Source organism: Nerophis ophidion, linkage group LG02 (assembly GCF_033978795.1).
Source record: "Nerophis ophidion isolate RoL-2023_Sa linkage group LG02, RoL_Noph_v1.0, whole genome shotgun sequence".
NCBI lineage: Eukaryota > Metazoa > Chordata > Actinopteri > Syngnathiformes > Syngnathidae > Nerophis > Nerophis ophidion.
In genome coordinates, this window is record NC_084612.1 from 61627403 (window position 1) to 61638451 (window position 11049).

Sequence of the window (11049 nt, forward strand, 5' to 3'; positions counted from 1 at the left end):
TTTCCTGCAAATTTCCCGTATTTAATCTTTCATCAAATTTTCTCCGGTGTCGCCGAGCAGCTGTGACGATACTGGTAGGCAGTCGGCTCGTTCCTCATACAGTTCTGGCGTAAAGGACATAAATGTGTGAATGCTCCAAAGCATGAGTGTCAAACTCTGGCCCGTGGGCCAAATGTAGCCCGCCGTGCAATTTATTTTAGCCATTGAGGCAATATCAAATTAACATTTGAGCTGGCCCGCTGGTATTACACAGCGGCGGTGCCACATTCACCGCTAATACTCATACTTGCCAACCCTCCCGATTTTCCCGGGAGACTCCCAAATTTCAGCGCCCCTCCCGAATATGTCCAGGGGGCTACCATTCTCTCGATTTCCACCCGGACAAAAATATTGGGGGTGTGCCTTCAACGCACTGCTTTTACCGTCCTCTACAACCTGTCGTCACGTCCGCTTTTCCTACATAGAAACAGCGTGCCAGCCCGGTCACATAATATATGCGGCTTCTACATACTTGGTCAACAGCCATACTGGTCACACTGAGGGTGGCCGTATAAACAACTTTAACACTGTTACAAATATGCGCCATACTGTGAACCCACTCCAAACAAGAATGACAAACACTTTTTGGGAGAACATCTGCACCGTAACGCAACAAATACCCAGAAACTCTTGCAGCACTAACTCTTCCGGAACGCTAGAAGATACACCCCCCCGCTACCACCAAACCCCGCCCACCTCAGGTTGCCTCAGCTTAAAGCCTGAGCCCCGACATTAATGAACTAGCATCAGAGAAAAGATGCCAGGTATCCGGCTTGGGCACATCAGATAAGATCAATGTGTCGCAAACTGAGCAGTAAAAAGGCCCGGATGGTTGATTTATTCATTGTTTTTTTATTTTCAAATTTATTAGCCTGTGGAAAAAGTGAATGTTGATGTTTACCTCAGAAAGCTGCAAATAGAATAGAGGCGTTCAATTTTTTATATACATTTTATTTAATATGCCATTGATGTTTTTTCGTTTGTTATTTGAAAGTTGATTTTGCACTATTAAGTTATATAAGCATTGCTTGTTCCATATTCAGTGTTAAAGCAAAGCAGTGTAGCAAACTGAGCAATAATTAACGTTTTATTCATGTACTCTTTCTACTTCAAGGCTTGAATTTATTAATTATTTTATTTTAAAATGTATTATTAGCCTGTGGAAAAAGTCTATTTTGATATTTTTTACCTCAGAAGGCTGCAAATAGAAAAGAGGCATTCCATTTTTATTAAAATTTCATTTGATATACCATTGATATTTTTTAATTATTATTGTTATTATTATTTAAAACTTGATTTTGCATGTCACTATAAAGTTATATAAGCCTTGCTTGTTCAAAATTCAATGCAAAACTTGTTGGAGTCCCTATTAAAAGGTTAATTTGTTCAACCTTGGCCCGCGGCTTTGTCCAGTTTTGAATTTTGGCCCACTCTGTATTTGAGTTTGACACCCCTGTTCCAAAGCATTCACACAATTAATATGGTTTTCTACACCAAAATTTATTTATTTATTCAACTCTTTCAACGTCTTCTTCTTCTTCTCCAGGTTTTGGCGCGCTCTACCTTCCACATTTGTCACCCGATTCAGACCGTTCTGACTTCAAACTGTTCACCCTATTCAGGAATTGCGGGCTTTCCATTGTCAAATTCCAAAAATTCCCAGTTTTCACAGAATTCCAGGTTTTCCGGGACATTTTTCCCATTTAAAAATGAATTGGCCACTTTTCAATCATCCACCATTTTCACATTTTTCAACTGATTAAAACTATTCCACCTTCAACATATTCCACTCAACTATTATTTTTCCAAGTTCCCAAAAATTCCAGGATTTCCCGTTTTTAAACCCTTATTTGACCCTTTTTTCTGGCGACTATTCTTTCCACATTTTTCAAGCCATTTCAACTGTTTCACCGTCCAAACATTCCTCTTAATCAGGACAAAAAACGGAATTGTTTTCGACCTGGAAACATTCCCAGTTTCCACGAAATTCCAGGAATTCCTTAATAGCATTTCTCAATTAAAAATGTTACTACTTCGTTTCTTGACTTATTTGAAAAATTCTAACACCAACCATTTCGACTCATTCAAAACATTCAAGTTGTTTACCATTTAAAAAAAAAAAGAATCCTGCTCTTCCCGAAATTCCCATTTTTTTCTGTAACTCCCATTGAAATCAATTGAACATTCTTCAAAGTTCCACAACCCCCACATTTTCCATCTGATTCAAACTGTTCCTACTTCAAAATATTTAGCCTGTTACTTCAACAATTATAGTTGTAATTTATATCTCGCTATAGAAGCGCTAAAACTACCAGTCTAGAGGGTTTACATTACTTACACACAGAACTTTAGTTATTAGAGAATTCAAGTCGGACTTTTTTCCTAAATTCATCTCAGAAGTAGGTTATGTGGCATTCATCTTCAGCTGTTACCATTTCTAATATAAAGTAGCGTAAAGTTCTTACTTCTATCTGTCAGTAGACTAACTATCTAAGTGCTCAAAATGTAGTGAGTTTACATTATTCACACACCCAAGGAACTTTAGTTAATGTACTAGAGGGTTCCGGTCGGACTGTTTTTCACAGGACACATTTCCGATGTTGTTTCACTAGTGAGCTGCGGATGAGGAGATGCTGTTCCGTTGTTGATTGAAGTAAAGTCGGAATGTAATTAAAACAGTTAGCTCCATCTTTTGACACTTCTTTCACTCCTGTCCTTGCACGCTACACCGCTACAACAAAGATGACGGGAAGAAAACGCGACCAAAGGTGAATCACGTAAATAAGACCGCCCACTAATCTGCGCATCCGGAAGCGACTTGAAGATGATCTGTAAAACATCATCTATGCAACATTTTGACCCAAGAACCACCATTACATGTTATGTAGACCACAATGAAGTGTTTTACATTTAAAGGGAATAAGCGGTAGAAAATAGATGGATGGATGGACCCCTTTAAGGTGCCTTATAATATGATGCACCTTCCATCCATCCATCAATTTTCCAGCTCTTGTATGAAAATAAACCTGACTAGACCCTCTCATCAGCAGTTCACCTTATAATCCGGTGTGCCCTAAGGTCATACAGTACTTCCCAATCCTCCCGATTTTTCCAGGAGACTCACGAATTTCAGTGCCCCTCCCGAAAATCTCCCGGGGCAACCATTCTCCCGAATTTCTCCCAATTTCCACCCGGACATCCCTTACAACGTGTCGTCACGTCCGCTTTTCCTCCATGCCAACTGCGTGTCGGCCCAGTCACATAATATATGCGGCTTTTACAGACACACAGAAGTGAATGCCACGCATACTTGGTCAACAGCCACACAGGTCACACTGAAGGTGGCCGTATAAACAACTTTAACACTGTTACAAATACGCGCCACACTGTGAAACCACACCAACATTTCGGCAGAAAATCCACACAGTAACACAGCATAAACACAGCAGAAACCCTTGCAGCATTAACCCCCCCCACACCCCAAATCCCCCCCACACCTCAACCCCGCCCGGCCAACCCCACCCACCTCAACCTCCTCATGCTCTCAACAAGGAGAGCATGTCCCAAATTCCAAGCTGCTGTTTTGAGGCACATCCCATCCATCCATTTCTACCGCTTATTCCCTTTGGGGTGGCAGGGGACACTGGTGCCTATCTCAGCTACAATCGGGCGGAAGGCAGGATACACCCTGGACAAGTCGCCACTTCATCGCAGGGCCTGTTGTGAGGCATGTTGAAAAAAAATAATGCACTTTGTGACTTCAATAATAAATATGGCAGTGCCATGTTGGCATTTTTTTTCCATAACTTGAGTTGATTTATTTTGGAAAACCTTTTTACATTGTTTAATGCATCCAGCGGGACATCACAACACAAGTAGGCATAATAATGTGTTGATTCAACGACTATGTATCGGTTGATATCGGAATTGGTAATTAAGAGTTGGACAATATCGGATATCGGCAAAAAAGCCATTATCGGACATCTCTAGCATTCATCAATATGATCACACGTGACAAAAACTAGGCATTGTGTTCTTTGTCTTTTCCACTTGGTACATTTTGTACTGAACAGCCAGGACTGAGATGTGAGATTTACTAAGCTCTTGTAAGATTTGCTACGGTCGTGAAAATCCATCTTCTCACTGATCGGCCGCCGCCTGGCGTTGATACTTGCTGTGCTTATTTTGTGCCGTTGTTTATTACTCTAGCCCCGCCTCCGCCTGCAACTTCACCCTGGACCAAATGAGCGGAAACGGTCAATGACTGATGATCGGGGTCTGCTCGTAGTTCCTGGCAGACGGCCCCCGCCACGATGATGTCATGCTTTCGCCTATCGATCGGGCCTTTTCTCTCTCTCTTTTGTTTTCTCCCGCTCCCCCGTACGTCCACCTCATAAGGTCCATCATCAGCAACCAGATGCTGCCGCTAAAACAATAAAAGTCCCATCCAGAGAGGCATGAAAACACGTCGTCATCACACGGATCGATCATTTTCAGTTAGAGCCACGGAGGCGGCGTTCGGCGGAGGCTGCGGAGAGTCGGGTTACATTTAAAGTGCAGCAGAGAATCGATGGTTTGTAGAAGCTTTGGCAGACTCCTCGTTCTCTTTTTCCCTCTCTCGCGGGATCCGAATGCACACGAGGCAGCGAATTGCTCAAAAATAACAGATTGAGTTTCACTTTCAACAAGCATTACGCACCTCATCACTTTTAACAAAGTACAAGTGTGCAAAAAAAACCAGCAAAAACAAAAAGTCTGTGTTTTTACTTGAAGTTAGCCTTTGTATTTACAGAAAGTCAATAATCTGTTTTGTAAAACCATGTCTTAAAGCAGGGGTCACCAACGCGGGGCCCAGGTAGCCCGTAAGGACCAGATGAGTAGCCCACTGGCCTGTTCTAAAAATAACTCAAATAGCAGCACTTACCAGTGAGCTGCCTCTATTTTTTTACATTTTATTTATTAATTAGCAAGCTGGTCTCGCTTTGCTCGACATTTTTCATTCTAAGAGGGACAAAACTCAAATAGAATTTGAAAATCCAAGAAAATATTTGAAAGACTTAGTCTTCACTTGTTGGAATAAATTCATTTATTTTTTTTACTTTGCTTCTTATAACTTTCAGACGGACAATTTTAGAGAAAAAATACAACCTTAAAAATGATTTTAGGATTTTTAAACACTTTTGACTTTGAAATTCCTTCTTCTTCTTTCCCTGACAATTTAAATCAATGTTCAAGTATTTTTTATTTTTTTAAGAATAATAAATACATTTTAATTTAATTCTTCATTTTAGCTTCTGTTTTTTCGACTAACAATATTTGTGAAATATTTCTTCAAACTTATTATGATTAAAATTCCAAAAAATTATTCTGGCAAATCTAGAAACTCTGTAGAATCTAATTTTAAATGTTTTTCAAAGTCTTTAAAAATTTTGTTCTGGAAAATCTAGAAGAAATAATGATTTGTCTGTGTTAGAAATATAGCTTGGTCCAATTTGTTATATATTCTAACAAAGTGCAGATTGGATTTTAACCTATTTTAAACATGTCATCAAAATTCTAAAATTAATCTTAATCAGGAAAAATTACTAATGCGGTTCCATGAATTCTCTTTTTAAACAAGATTCGAATTAGCTAGTTTTTCTCTTCATTTTTTTGGGTTGAATTTTGAATTTTAGAGAGTCAAAATTGAGGATAAACTATGTTTCAAAATGTAATTTTCATTTTTTTCGTGTTTTCTCCTTTTTTAAACCGTTCAATTAAGTGTTTTTTTCCATCATTTATTCTCTACAAAAAACTTTCCGTAAAAGGAAAGAAAATGTACGGCGGAACGACAGACAGAAATACCCTTTTTATATATATATATATATATATATATAACCACTGTCAGTAACTACAGTCCGTCGCTACATCTTTAAGTGCGAGTTAAAACTCTTACTATGCAAAGCGAAAGCCATTTATCAACAACACCCAGAAACGCCGCCGGCTTTGCTGGGCCTGAACTCATCTAAGATGGACTGATGCAAAGTGGCAAAGTGTTCTGTGGTCTGACGAGTCCACATTTCAAATTGTTTTTGGAAACTGAATGTCGTGTCCTCCGGACTAAAGAGGAAAAGAACCATCCGGATTTTTCTCGGCGCAAAGTTGAAAATCCAGCATCTGTGATGGTATGGGGGTGTATTAGTGCCCAAGGCATGGGTAACTTACACATCTGTGAAGGCACCATTAATGCTGAAAAGTACATACAGGTTTTGGAGCAACGTATGTTGCCATCCAAGCAACGTTATCATGGACGCCCCTGCTTATTTCAGCAAGACAATGCCAAGCCACGTGTTACAACTGCGTGGTTTCATAGTAAAAGAGTGGGGGTACTAGACTGGCCTGCCTGTAGTCCAGACCTGTCTCCCGTTGAAAATGTGTGGCGCATTATGAAGCCTGATATACCACAACGGAGACCTCGGACTGTTGAACAAATTAAGCTGTACATCAAGCAAGAATGGGAAAAAAATTCCACCTGAAAAGCTTCAAAAGTTGGTCTCCTAAGTTCCCAAACGTTTAGTTAGTGTTGTTTAAAGGAAATACCATGTAACACAGTGGTAAAAATGCCCCTGTGACAACTTTTTTGCAATGTGTTGCTGCCATTATATTCTACGTTAAGGATTATTTGGAAGAAAAAAAACAAGTTTTTCAGTTGGAACATTAAATATCTTGTCTTTGCAGTTTATTCAATTGAGTATAAGTTGAAAACGATTTGCAAATCATTGTATTCTGTTTTTATTTACGAATTACACAATGTGCCAACTTCATCAATCAATCAATCAATGTTTACTTATATAGCCCTAAATCACTAGTGTCTCAAAGGGCTGCACAAACCACTACGACATCCTCGGTAGGCCCACATAAGGGCAAGGAAAACTCACACCCAGTTGGACGTCGGTGACAATGATGACTATGAGAACCTTGGAGAGGAGGAAAGCAATGGATGTCGAGCTTCACTGGTTTTGGGTTTTGTATAGTAAGTGCTATTGACAGCACAATATGAAAAGGAGAACTACACTTTTTGGGCATTTTGCCTATCGTCCAGGATCATTATGAAAGACCAGATGACGAAAATATTTTTTTCTTCTTGCATTCAAAATATTAAACAGCCAGTGGGAGCTCCACTATTCCACCCATACAATTTGATAACTAACCATTCAAAAAGCGCCAAAAATACTCCATTTACATTTCATGACTTGAATATTAACCAAGTATCAGTGATATTGCTATTATAAGTGCTAACGAAGACAAACTATTTATAGCGGCGCCGCTATAAATAGTTTGTCTGCGTAATATGTCTGCTAGGAGGTGCCATTTTGCGGTCCTTATGCACACACCATAATACTCGTGTGTTTAATGCGCCGACAATCCATCAAGCGGTGCGGCTTCATAGCTTACCAAAGTCACATTTTTGAGCGCCGTGTGTAATGTTCTATATTTTCAATGGAACATATAAATATTTGGTGTTGTTTACTGGAGTCATATTGCAGTCTACACATATCTCTTATGTGTGACTGCCGTCTGCTGGTCACACTTATCATTACACCATGTACCATACTTGCCAACCTTGAGACCTCCGATTTCGGGAGGTAGAGGGGTGGGGTGTGTGGTCGGGGGTGGGGCGGAGGCGTGGTTGGGGCGGGGGGCGTGGTTAAGAGGGGAGGAGTATAATTCACCAACTCGAGTATTTTTATGTATTCCATATTTATATATATAAATATATATATATATATATGTATGAAATACTCGACTTTCAGTGAATTCTAGCTGTATGTATTTATTTTATTATATATATATATATGGGGACAGCGTGGCGCAGTGACAGAGTGGCCGTGCGCAACCCAAGGGTCCCTGGTTCAATTCCCACCTAGTACCAACCTCGTCACGTCCGTTGTGTCCTGAGCAAGACACTTCACCCTTGCTCCTGATGGGTGCTGGTTAGCGCGTTGCATGGCAGCTCCCTCCATCAGTGTGGGAATGTGTGTGTGAATGGGTGAATGTGGAAGTAGTGTCAAAGCGCTTTGAGTACCTTGAAGGTAGAAAAGCGCTATACAAGTACAACCCATTCATCATTTATATATAAATAAAAGAAATAGTCGAATTTCCGACGGTACCTATCAAATACACAGTAATAAAAACACGTTGTTCTACTAACTGTACTGTGCTTGCTGGTTACTAAAAAAAAAAAAAAACACTTTCCTTGCACTGTTTAAGTAACCTCTGTTCTGCCATTTGTGTATTGGCGAGCGATCTCCGAATCCGGGAACATATACTTCAGGGATTTGTTGTAGACATACGCAAATGAGAACGGGATGTTGCTTCCAGCTATCAGGATAGCCATCTTTGTCTCAGCATAAGTTACACCATCGGTCTCCATTTTACAGGGTGGCCCATAATACCGGCTTGTGAACGATGCTTCGCTGCGGACGCTTTGTGCTTCGCTTAACGTTCATGACTGAGTATATCCGTTCGGCCACCGTGTTCAATGGAGAAGTCTGTTCTACAAAATTTACAGGCAACATAACCCTTCCCCTTCGAACTCTCCTGGATAAACTGAAATTCTTGTTTCCATTCATTTTGGAACTTGCAAGCGTATTTCTTCATTTTGCTCGTCGACGGTGTAATATATTGAGTTGGAGTCAGTAGCCAGGCGACGTGATGAAGTTACGTCTCTTTACTGTGGGCTTCAGAAAAGACTCTCTAATGCATATGTTGCTTGACTGCACTTAAATGTAGAATATATTTATATTATTCATATATATTATATCATTTATTATTATCATTGTTTATTGTGAGCAAACTGTGGTGCTGAATTTCCCCCAGGGATCAATAAAGTACATTCCATTCTATTCTATGTACAGTAGATGGCAGTATTGTCCTGTTTAAGAGGGTCACAGCATTGCTGAGTCAGGTCCGCATGGAGCTGGAGGGGGCGTGGCCTCCAGCTCCGCCTGAATTTCGAGAGAATTTCGGGAAATCCGGGAGGGTTGGCAAGTATGCCCTGTACCAAATACAATTGGTTCGAGGTCAGTAAGCGCAACCAGAATTACGCCGTACATTAAGCGCAGCGGGTTATAAGGCGCACGTTCGATGTTTGAGGAAATAAAAAGATTTTAAATGCGTCCTATAGTCCGAAAAATAGGGTGTATCTATTGATAAAACAAATGTAGACAATACAGTGCTCGGCTTGTCTGCCTTCGGAGGCTATTTCACTCCACTTCTCCTCTCAGTGGCTTTTAGCTGAATGCTATATGTAGACTTGAATGGGAGGGATTAGCCAACACACACACACACACACACACACACACACACACACACTAACACACACACACACATACATAATGTATTACAGAGTGATCCGTGAGAGAGAGTATTAATTCCACTATAGCACCGCACTCGCACGCACGCACACACACACACACACATATACACGCGCACACACACACACACACACACACACGCACACACACACATACACTCATTCATTAATGGAGTCACATGTCATCTTCACACACCACTGGCTTTCACTCACTGCAGCTACTTCCTGCCTTCTCCTACCCCTCGTGTCACATGACATGGTCCACATGCTCCTTTCTATTATTCGTGTGTGTGTGTGTGTGTGTGTGTGTGTTTGTGTGTGTGTGTGTGTGTGTGTGTGTGCAGAATTGCGTGCGCTCGCTTCCGTGCATCAATCTCCTTGCTCGCCACCAAGGCCCCGCCCCTCCTCCTCACTGCCTTACATCACATGGCCTCTGCAGAGAAGTACACGAGGCAAACCTTCCGGAGTTGACCGCGAGTTCAGACGTGAACAATGCACACACTTTTCAGCTTTTTTGGAGAGAATCCACACTTGAACGGACAAAGTTGACCCGTTCCAGCCAACACGTGAATCCAAGGTCACGATCCAATAATACCCCATCAACTGGAATCCGGATCTGATCCAGATTGCATGGTTAGGAATATTACGGTCACACGGAATTAAAAAAAAGTCATGACAATGTGAGGATTAGTGTTGTCCGGACACCAATATTTTGGTACCAGTAATGTATTTCCATACTTTTGGGGACAACAAAAAAAATTGCATTATTGTCTTTATTTTAACAATAAATCCCAAAAGTACATTTGTTGCGATCCGCTGCTCGGATCGTTCTATGTTGTAGTTTTGATTCTTTTCTGTATCACATTTTGGTAGTTTGACTCCTTAGTTCCTGTTTTTAGTCTGTTTCCATAGCTACGTATTATTTTCACCTGCCGTGGTTTCAAGACGCACACCTGTTCTGTTAATCACCATCCTCACTAAGCCAGCCTTTTCTGTTCAGTCTTTCTGGGATCCTAGGTTGCTTTCATGCAACAGTGACGACTCGTATGTATTTTCTCGTTAGCTTTCATGCCACGCCTTTGTTTTTATTCTAGCTCTCACGCTAGTGATTTGTTTTCCCTGTTGTGTACCTTCGTGTCAAGTTGTTAGTTTTTCTGTTCATTTTTCTAGCTCCCACGCTAGCTCCCTTTGTTTGCCTTTTCTGCTTAGCTCCAGTATTTTTGTTCTTAGCCTGTTTTTGTTACTTAAAGAAATTCATTATATCTTACCTTTGCTGTGTTCATGTCGACGCATCCTCGGAGGAACAAATCCGGCAACAATAAGCCACGCAGTCGTAATAACATTAAACATATGTTTCTTATTGCAGTTAAGTCCTTTAATAAAATAGTGAACATACAAGACAACTTGTCTTTTATTAGTAAGTAAACAAACAAAGGCTCCTAATTTGTCTGCTGACAACACATGATATCATTTCTCATCCTATTATTTTGTCAAAATTATAAAGGACAAGCTGTAAAAATATTTTTTCAATCTACTTGTTCATTTACTGTTAATATCTGCTTACTTTCTCTTTTAACATGTTCTGTCTACACTTCTGTTAAAATGTAATAATCATTTATTCTTCTGTTGTTTGATACTTTACATTAGTTTTGGAT

General features: G+C 40.4%; 1 long non-coding RNA gene across 1 annotated transcript in view; it reads left to right on the forward strand.

Annotated features, from left to right (window-relative positions):
* The window catches only part of LOC133543449 (uncharacterized), a 70030-nt gene extending 59408 nt beyond the window's left edge, over positions 1 to 10622 (forward strand). The window contains exon 7 of the long non-coding RNA XR_009804381.1: positions 9739 to 10622. This is a non-coding gene — a long non-coding RNA (uncharacterized LOC133543449). The remainder of the gene's footprint in view (positions 1 to 9738) is intronic.
* Positions 10623 to 11049: the final 427 nt, after the last annotated feature.